Source organism: Juglans microcarpa x Juglans regia, chromosome 3S (genome assembly GCF_004785595.1).
Source record: "Juglans microcarpa x Juglans regia isolate MS1-56 chromosome 3S, Jm3101_v1.0, whole genome shotgun sequence".
In the NCBI taxonomy this organism is placed as follows: domain Eukaryota; kingdom Viridiplantae; phylum Streptophyta; class Magnoliopsida; order Fagales; family Juglandaceae; genus Juglans; species Juglans microcarpa x Juglans regia.
The window spans coordinates 1,640,045-1,649,429 of NC_054599.1; positions in this window are offsets into that span (position 1 = coordinate 1,640,045).

The window sequence follows — 9,385 nt, forward strand, 5'->3', positions numbered from 1 at the left end:
AAACATAAAACACTTTTCATTTTTAATTTAAAATTTTTGACCATTTTCATCTAATAATTATTCAAAGACAAAAATTAATACAAATTTTACAAATGTTAAAAAAATGTTAAAAAGGTTTATTTTAAACAATTTTTTAATTTTATCTATTCACTTTGACAAGCTTCAATATAATACTTATATTAAAAAATATTTTTATTCAACTTTTTCTCCCTACTTTTCCAAAATTGAATAAAACATTTCATTCAAATTATTTTATTACTATTTACAAAATTTGAGATACTTTGATAATATCTTAAGCACCCAAACTTATCCTAAGCAAAATCAAGCCCCATCCCAGTTTCCTACTGCAAGGTCTTATTATTCGTCTAAGTGGTCACAAAAGTAACTGTGTGTCCTCTTTATTCGCTCTTTCATTTAGAAGTGTTTGTGTGCAAATGGCAGGTGACATTTGCTTTAAGATTAGGGTTGTAATCTAAAAGAGCCGAGCTGGTTTTTGGATTGTTGAGCTTAGCTCGACTCAAAAAATCTCGAGATCAGCCTCAAAACTCGAGCTTGAGCTTAAGGCTGATCTCGAGATTTTTTTTCCAATTTTTGTTCGAGCTTGGCTCGATAAGCTAAGTTTTTAACTTGAGCTCGATTAAAAAACGAGCTCGAGTTGAGTCTAGTTTAGCTGAGCCGAACCGAGTAGAGCGAGAGTTTATTTTTTAATTTTGAATAAATTCAATAATTAAGAAAATAGATAAATAATAAATAAAATTTTAAAACTAACAAGTATACCCATCATTGAATTAGAAAATTGTAAAAAGTGATAAATAATTAGTATTTAAGTAGTTCATATTTATTCATAATAACCATATATTATAGGCCCACATAAATTATCAATACATATAGATAATATGATAATATATATCAACATTTCATATATGGTTTCTTACATACTAGTATATGAAATTATTAAATCTTACTAACTAACTATTGTATAAATTATAAAATAGCTATAAAGTACATTCAATATATACCCATAATTAATTAGGTTATATATTATATGTTTAATTATAAAGGTGTTATGCTTATATTATTAATCAATATATATGTATGTATGTATATATACACATTTATCAATGTATGAATGAGATTTCATCGAGTAGAGCTAACGAATCGACTCTAGTATAACGAGAAGGCATTAAATGAGCTTTAGTCGAGTTGAGTCGAGTTTAGCCATACATGTGTCGTTTACTAATCAAGCGGGGATTTATTGTCACGGGCGAGTTTTTTTTTTTTTTTTTTTTTTTTTCACGAGTTAAGTTCAATTTGAATTTCACCAAGCGAGTATCGAGCAGGCTAGTGAACGGGCTGGTTCATTTAGAGCTGTTGAACCTAAGGTTTCAAGATTCATATAATTAAGATTTTGATGATAAAATGAATTCAAGCATAAAGGAATCTCAAGCTTAAATTGTCTATACAATGGAGTCTAGCACATCAACAAATCAAGCATGAGCAAGAAAGGGAACAAGCTTACAATAAAGTTCTTAAAGTAATTTTGTACGTCTCTTGATAAAATTAGAAATTGGATTAAGGCTCAAAATTAATATTTTCTCATAAAGCATCAAATTGCATTTTCTACATGTACATTACATATTTGAAAATTAATGTTTGAATTTTGAATTTTTGAAGGATGATTGATTTTCATTTTTCACATGTGCATGACATGATTAAAAGTTTAGATTTTAAAAATTTGAAAGATGATTGTTTGTCATCTTTCACATGTGCATGTTTTGTTTGAAAATTTCAAAAGTGATTGATGTTCTCTTTGATATATGCAAAAGGTAGATGATTTTGTTTGAAAATTTTGAAAAGTAAATAGTGCTCTTTTTGTCATATGGGAAAAGTAAAAGATTAAGTTTGAAAAATTTGAAAAGTGATTGATGCTCTTTTTGACATATGCAAAAGGTAGATGATTTTGTTTGAAAATTTTGAAAATTAAATCATGCTCATTTTGTCATATGGGAAAAGTAAAAGATTATGTTTGAAAATTTTGAAAAGTGAATGATGTTGTCTTTGACAATTGCGCAAATGAGAAAGTTTTATTTGAAAATTTTGAAAAGTGAGTGGTGCTAATTTTTTATATGTGAATCTTTTTAAATTTGAAAATGAAGTCTCATATGCCTATAAATAGCTTAATTGAGTCCTTCAAATTTACAACATAAGAATACAACAAGAAGAGCATACACACATCATTTACAACATCCATTCAAAACTTTTAATATCTCTTTTCTAAGCATTGAGCCTTAACCCTTGTTCATTTTGAGAGATATATGGTTTACGTTGTATTGTTCTTATTCCACTAATTGAAGAGTGTTTTTTTGATAACTTACCCAATATTAGCTCTTGTATATGTAAAAGGATGTGTATGACCCTTGTGTGTGTAGAAGGGGTTCCACACAGGGAATAGTTGAATACCAAGTGTAAGGTGATTGCAAGTATAGATAGTGTTCTACACGGATTCTTTGTAGTGGTACTACTCAAAAGTGTAATAGGTTTCTATCTCCACCAGAAGGAGGTTAAATAGTGAATTTGAAAATTCTCAAGGGGTTGCTCGAGGCGAGGACGTAGGCAGTAAGGCTGAATCTCGTTAAAATATTGAGTTTGCTTCCTCTTACCCTTACCTTTATAATTATTGTTAATTCGTATTTTGTTCATATTTTATATTGTATATTTGGTTTATAATTGCGGATTTTTTTCCAACCCAATTCACCCCCTGTTGTGTTAATCATCTGGACAACAACAACCCTATTTAAGACCCTCAGTTCTTATTCAACTAGACTTGATAGGCAATAAAATTGAAAATGAATCAGTAGTTGCACAATAATGTTGGTTGTGGACAACATTTATCATTAGACAAGTCAATGTCATTCGATTTTATATGCGAGTAGAAAACTCAGATACGTTCGTAATGTCTCTGAGATTGCAATATATGCAATAAATGAGTCAGAAATAAACCTAAAAGCTGAATATTAAAAATAGAATGTTATATTGAATACAGGCTCTCTTTTAGAGTTAAGCAAGCATATAACAAAAATGTATTCAACAACCAGCAAAGACAAATGATAGGGAGGAAAAAAATGGATAATTATAAAATTCTCACTATTCCCCAGAACTTATTTGTTTAGGGTTGAAACTGCCTTGTGAAGGGATTCTGTGTTCCGCCTAACAGCTTGCCATACGGTCCACAAAATAACTTGAAGATTGACTCGTAGATGGGATTGAAGGCTGCCGCGATCTTGGATACCCTAGAGGTGGATTGTTAATTGCAGTATAGGGCAAAGGACTAACACTGCAGATCTTGGATACCCTAGAGGTGGATTGTTAATTGCAGTACATGGGAAAGGACTAACACTGCTAACTCTTAATTAGAGCCAATTTGGTTCACACAGAATGGAGTGCAGAGTGAACACCTATTCTGACTCCTACCTTAAGAACGAGAGTTGTGTTTGTAATGGGCTTCTTCATTTTTTCAACTTTCAATTGAGGTTTGGTATGGTTGGTATGGTAGGAATGCAAGTGGAATTGGATTAACTTCTGCCAGGCCTTCAAGCTGGCAAACTAAACCTAGAACTCCCACAAGTCAAGGCACTTATACTTTGTAACAATCAGAGAAGACACTTGTTTGGTGATGCCATTCTCTACGTACATTGGAAGACATTCTCTCTTGAAAGATCAAAAATTTTCCAAACAATGATCCATGAAAACATTCATGTACCAATTAACTAGTTAAACTTTTCAACATAAGCTACATAATAAAGACCAAAAAACAAGTGAGGAGTCGTCTCACTTACCATCAATATAATTCCATTTATGTATGATTTGATTTCGATCGTCTACAAGTACAATTGTCCTTAACCCGCACTACAAGATTGATAGAATGGTACATGGGTTGGGAGGTAATAATGGGAAATTATGGGTGGATCAACTTGTGTTGAATGTTAAGGACATTCTTAGTAGGTTGTATGATAAGTTTACCTCATTCAATGGGGTTAGTACCGAGGTTCCATCATCTACCACTACTCCACCTCCTACCGACGCTAGGAAGACAAGAAAGCATAAGTGGGGTATGGGTTTGGTGATACACAAGAGCAGAAGAAGAATTTAGATGGTCAAGCAGAGTTGGAAAGACGTTTGTCGTTGGAGTTACTCTCCTATATGGAATAGCTTGATATTTTGGTTTGGTTGAAGATAAATGTAGTCAAATATCCTATCACTGAGGAGACAGATCGTAGTGTTTGGTCATCTCTATTTCTACAACAGCCTCAGAGTCTCGTTTTAGCACCAGGGGTGCATGTTGGATACCTTTAGGAGTTCATTGTCTCCTACCATTGTAGAGACTTTGATTTGAACTCAGAACTGGATTGAAATGAAGCCGATTCAAGTTCGGGAGGTGGCGGATTATGTGGATTACTACAAGGAGGAGGGCGAGTAAGATGGAAGCGATAATTACTCTTAATTAATTCTTTGTTGCAAGTTATTTTATGTTTCATATTTGAAATTAATTTTGATTTCAATTGATATGGGTTCAAATTCGGGAAAACAAAACTCAATCGCAATCTACTTCGGGCGTGCATTGATACACATATAGTTTGTTAATTCATTCCTTATAGTTGAGAAAGGGGTTAGGGTTTGAGTACAAGTCGATACAGTTGAGAAAGAGGTTAGGGTTTGAGTACAAGTCGATATATGCATGTAGGAATGATTTTGTGTTGTTTTGGAAGGAAAATGACGAAAAACAAACTTGTCCTGTATGTGGAGAGTCGAGTTGAAAGGGTAAGAAAAATATGTTGGTAAAAATTTTGCGTTATTTTTCGCTCAAACCAAGATTGCAAAGGCTATATATGTGTAGCAAAACAACTCAAGATATGAGGTGGCGCGAGGAGAAATGAGTTAAAGATGACAAATACATGAGGCAACCAGCTGGCTTAGATGTGTGGCAATATTTTTATGCGTGGCAATGAAGCTCGTAACATGCATCTAAGACTAACAATAGATGGATTCAAATCGTTTGGTAATATAAGTACAAGTTATAGCACGTGGCCTATAGTGTTGATTCCATATAACTTCCACCATGGAAGTGCATGCCGCATGCATGTTTTACAATGACAGTGGATGAGAGGATGGACTTTTGCAAATGGTTGCAAGGTGTAAAGTTGTCAAATGGTTATACTTCAAATCTCGATAGATGCATGAGCCCTGATGAATGGAAAATAAGTGGAATGAAAAGTCATGATTGTCACGTATTTTTGCAGAAATTGTTACCGGTAGGAATTCGTTGGAAACTGACTTCTAATGTACGTATCCTCATAACTGAAATATGCATGTGTTTCAGGGATTTGTGTTCTCGGATAGTAAATCGAGATGTGTTGCTGAAGATGGAAGACGACATTGCAATAATACTATGTAAATTCAAGCAGATCTTTCCACCATTAATTTTTAGCGTAATGGTCCATTTAGCAATGCACTTGACTCGAGAGGTACTGTTACATGGACCGATGCAGTTTCGTTGGATGTATCCAGTTAAGAGATTTTTAGGTAGACTAAAGTGCACTGTTGGGAATAAAGCCCGAGCCAAGGGTTCAAAAGTAGAGGTTTATATACACAATGAATGGTTGACATTTTGCTCTCTCTATATCTCTGTGTGGTTGAGACATGCTTTAATCGTGAAGAGCGGAATGTTGATTTTGCTGCCCCTTGCATTCATGAGCTATCTGTGTTTTCCCAAAATGTATGGCCTTTGGGTGCACAAATGGGGTACGACTTAATTGGTGGAGAGTTAGGAAAAACTCGATGGTGCGTGTTGAATAATTGTCGTGAAATTGATGACTATCTCAGGTATGTCGACCCATAGTTAGAATAATTCTAATTAATATGTATTCTATTAAAGTACTACTATATCAAATGTGTTCAAATATTCTATTCTTTTTACTTCTATACAATGAGCACATGGACAAACTTAAGACATAAGGTGTAGATAATATAGAGGCGAGACACGAAGAAGAAATTCCAGGATGGTTTGAACAAACTGTATGGATTTAAATGTCTTATATATTAGAATATTTGTAAACCATTTTAATTTATAGTAACTTTGTATAATTTCACTTGATAGATTTTGGAACAATATGCTCATGATCTAGAATTAGATTCTTTTGAATTGCATGCCTTGGCGTGTGGTACTTCAAACAGAGCACGTTGATACATTGCATGCACGATTTGAGGTTATAGGTTCCATACTATGGACCATGAACGTAATCGAAAGATGCAAAACTGTGGTGTTTTGGTCCAGGAAAGTAATGGAATAAAGGATATTGACTACTATGGTGTCATACGTGACATTATCGGACTAAAATACTTGGGCGAGAATGTGTCATATGTATTTAAATGTGATTGGTGGGATCTAGGCAGTGGCCAGGTATCAATACATAAGGAGAGTCACTTTATGAGTGTCAATACTGCATGTAAATGGTACAAAGATGATCTGTTAGTATAGGCTTGTCAAGCGACCAAAGTCTGTTACTTGATTGATCCAACGAAAAGGGCCGATGAAGCTAGTAGAGAGATAACTTGGTAAGCCGTACAAAAGTTTGTTCCTCAGAATATTTATGATGCAGGATTGGTAGTGGATCACAATTATAGTGGAGATGAAGATAACACTCCAATTATATAGGCTTACCAGGAAGATGGCGAGCTCGCACCAATGTCACTTAGCATTTGCTCCATATCCTTGTTGTAATCATCACCATCAGCCTCTGTCTATGCATTTGCATTGATGTCTTCTTCTTCATACGGAGGCTTGAATATTAGATATAGTTCAACGTGTAGAATCCAATCTGTATAACTTTAACCTTGGTCAATAACATTGACAAAGAGATGCTCACCCACCAAATCTATCTTATAAGAATGCAAACTCTTTCATTTTTGACACAGGCAAAAATTTAGTATCAATTGTACTGCGTGCGAACACAAAGAATTTCTTAACACCTTTAGCATATATGTTTTAATTTGTACCCAATCGATCTCTAACTCACATCCAACTCTTTTTCATGTCGAAAACCCTATTACAAGTAGTCGAATGCGTGTTAACAAGCAAGCATGTACTCATCCGTTATGTAATTTCTATGTTTCACTGGGTAGTTGGTCTTATCCAATTCGAGATTGTAATATCTTACTTACTATTCTCTTAACTATTATTTGTCAAGTTGAACGAAATTTCGGTAACATCTCCCATAGTTCTCTAAATATGCTCATTTGGTTGGGTGAATCGACAAATATCATATCTACACCATCAACTCAACTGCATATCAGAAGAACAACACGAGATGATTATGCCAAAATCACAATGTTGAACGGGAACAAACACAGTTGATAAGTTTGAGACAATGATCTTAGAACTCCAAACTGACCACTTTGGACAATTCAAGAATTCTCAACCAACGTGGATTAACGTGGATTGATAACTCCTGAACAGGTCTAAGGTTTTCCACTCTCACCATATTTTACATTTGAACTATATATTGTTTGTTCAAACGAGTTCTAAATGTACATTGGTACATTACTTATATATTGTCTGTTCAAACGAGTTCTAAATGTACATTGGTACATTACTTTTTTTTTTTTTTTTTTTTTGATAAACATGACAATTCATTCATAATCTGAAAAACAATTACATAACTGCATGATCAAACCACATAGCATGACTAGCAAACTCAGGGACATTACCCCACCACATTTGAATATCCAACACATTCCATGCATATCTAGCCAAAGTATGAGCCATTCCATTACCCTCTCAATTTACATGTTCCATTCTCACTTCTTGGAAAAGGCTCAATAGACCCTTCACTTCCATAATCAAATTGCCATCAGCTAAAGAAGACTCCTGTGCACTGCAGTTTGAAAAACAACAATAGATCTACAGAGTTTAGGAATAGCCAATGGAAGACACAGTTGTAGTCCCTTAAAAATGGCAAATAACTCAATGATAGTCGGGTCATTCATTGCATTTCCAGAGACAGTAGCTGCCATCACCACATTTCCATGGCTATCACGTAAAACCATCCCAATACCAGGCTTTCTAAGGTCTGAGAAAACTACCCCATCAACATTAAGCTTCAAAAATTTAGTAGGAGGGAAATTCCATTTGCACACCTTCTTCACCTCTTCAACATTCAAGGCCTTTAAGTCTGAGAAAGATTTATACAAAGAAATCGGCATATTAGCAGCTGCACAAGGGGTGATATGCTCATTTTCCATCTTCAGTTTATTCTGTCAATACCACATTCCCCAACACAGTACAAACAAAAGAGTGAAGTCCGCTTCACTGCCAACACTCAGCACATATTTCATATTATCCATAAAGCTTTTATTTGGTTGTAGCCTTAAACCTATTAGACCCAACCTCTGCCATATGCCTCTTAACTGAGAACAGAATAACCAGGCATGACCAACGTCTTCTTCCTTGTCATCACAGAAACAACAACCATCGTCCACTCCAACATTCCTGTGCCTCAGATTTGTAAGTGTAGGCAAAATGTTCGTACAAGTTTTCCATGCAAAAGTTTTGATTTTTCGTGGCACATTCATCTTCCACAACTTCTTCCATAGTTTCTTATCACGCACCTAGCTTGAGGACTCAGCCATGTCCCTCAAAGTTGAATCTTGAATCAGTTCATAGGCACTTTTTACAGTAGAACATCCACTAGTTTCCTCTGTCCAAATCCATTTGTCTCTGTAAGGCATAAAAGGCAATCGAATCTTTAGGATCTGCTCAGCTATTATTGGATTAAAGAGAGCTCTAACAATATCAATCTTCCATGGTCGTGTGTCTTGACAGATAAGACTATCAACAGTTGCATCCTCTTGAGAAGGAGGAACTCCATGTTCATGTCTCCACCTTAATCATTTATGGCCTAGAACCCAATAATCATTCCATATAGAGATTGATGTGCCAGTCTCTATCCTCCATTGACAGCCTGCTAGTAACCACTTTCTTGCTTCAATGATCCTCCTCCAAGCATAAGATGGATGCAAACCCACCTTTGCTTGGAAGAAGGTTCCATTAGGGAAATATTTAGCTTTATAAATCCTTTGTAGCAAAGACCCTTCATTTTGCAGGATTCTCCATCCTTGCTTAGCCAATAATGCCATATTAAAAGAGTGTAGACTCTTAAACCACATCCCACCTCTGAATTTGGAAACACATAACTTTTTCAATCCAAATAGTTGACATGGCTAACACTAGTGATATGCTGTCTGTGAATGAAAATGAGGGGGATAATTTGTCCTACTATGGATCTTTTTCTGCGTGATGTTTTCAAGTCTCCATGTAGTGGGGATCGCG